The sequence below is a fragment of the Sugiyamaella lignohabitans genome, chromosome A (assembly GCF_001640025.1).
Source record: "Sugiyamaella lignohabitans strain CBS 10342 chromosome A, complete sequence".
NCBI classification, from domain to species: domain Eukaryota; kingdom Fungi; phylum Ascomycota; class Dipodascomycetes; order Dipodascales; family Trichomonascaceae; genus Sugiyamaella; species Sugiyamaella lignohabitans.
The window spans coordinates 5652190-5653640 of record NC_031672.1 but is presented as its reverse complement, the minus strand read 5'-3'; the positions used below and the strand labels follow the sequence as shown (position 1 = coordinate 5653640).

Genomic DNA, 1451 nt, shown 5'->3' with positions numbered 1-1451 from the left:
ACATGCCAATAGGTTGTTATATACTTGATTGACTTTGCAATAATTGCAAGTTCTGCTATCCGCTCATATCAGAAACACTTATTCAGGGTGTATTACATTTGCACATTTCATAAGCAGAAGCAATTAATATAACTGCGTTGTTGTGATTTTCTCGCTTATTCTGTACCCCTGACTCTCACCCCATTGCAATCGTGTTATGATATGTTTGATCTCTGCATAAATTTATGCCTGCACGTAAACTAAAGTTTACGGAAGTAAGTCGATCTGGCTCTCCTCTCTCTTTCAATCTTGCTATTGGAAACAGCGGGATGGCCTGAAAAATATCTTCTAAATCTCCATAGGGTAATATTAACAGTAATCTGCCCTAACTCTTGCATTAACCGTTGAGTTTAAGGGTGACAAGCAAACAGTACGTTAAGCTTCTGATTATAATACTTGAATGAATATAAAGATGAATTTTATATACAGTCTGGTGCTACCGTTATTATGTAGACACAGCTTTGATGCATTTGGGTCCCGTTCACGCTGGAAAGGTCCTAGAAAGGCTCTGAATAGGCTCGCATGAAGTATTGGTCTCTTGGCAGTGCCCGTAGTATGCTGTACTTGTCACTACCCTACTCATTGGTTGCCTGCCAGTTAAGGGTTCTGCCAGTTTATGCTCATATGCACAGACCACCCGAGGTAAATAAAGTTCGAAACCTTAATTTCATTTCCAAACAGGCCGGTTAGAAGGCGTAACCGTTTCCAATACATACGGACAGAGCCGGTCCGCCGAAACAAAAATATGCCGGCGGGGTATGATTCGCCGGCATAAACTTGGCATCCCGGTCAAAAGTTCTGCTCTTAGAGCTTCTGTTTCCCTATTCATGTTCCCAAGCCCTGCCGATTCATGGTACCCCCACTTATAGTGGTCAAAGCTGATAATGGAAAAAAATCTCCCGGGGGCGAGTCGAACGCCCGATCTCAAGATTAACTATGTGACATTACAGTCTTGCGCTTTAAACCAGCTAAGCTACCAGGAGAGATATTGAAAAGTTTCTTCATTTTTCTCACGCAAGCTGAAACCTAGATATATATCATATTCGCGATTTCTTTTTATAATCAGGGATTTTGTTCCTAATTTGAACTAAGGAACCAAAGAGAGTCACTAATTTACTTTGGACTTCAGCACCTGCTGATCTATTGTTATTTTGAAGGTATTGCACGCACTGTGCTGCAAAGTATTGATCTGCAAAAACAGCCATCAGCGTCGAATTTTCAATATATAGTTAGTCTGAACCGGAGGCAGGAAATAGTTAATTAGTACATTAGTATCATAGCTGCTATTTCCATTGTATCTCACTTTGCTTTGGTGCTATGAGAAGCTTAAAACAACAGCTGGTTGTTTCCTAATCCGTTCGATATTGCGTGCAGTCCTCCTGGAAGCAAAAAACTTGTTCGATCTGCGAAAA

The 1451-nt window shown here is 40.9% G+C and overlaps 1 non-coding gene across 1 annotated transcript; it reads right to left on the bottom strand.

Moving 5' to 3' along the window:
• Positions 1-934: 934 nt before the first annotated feature.
• On the bottom strand, positions 935-1022 carry AWJ20_1875 (the record flags this gene model as incomplete). Its single annotated transcript has 1 exon — positions 935-1022. It is a non-coding gene; the product is annotated as a tRNA-Tyr (tRNA).
• Positions 1023-1451: the final 429 nt, after the last annotated feature.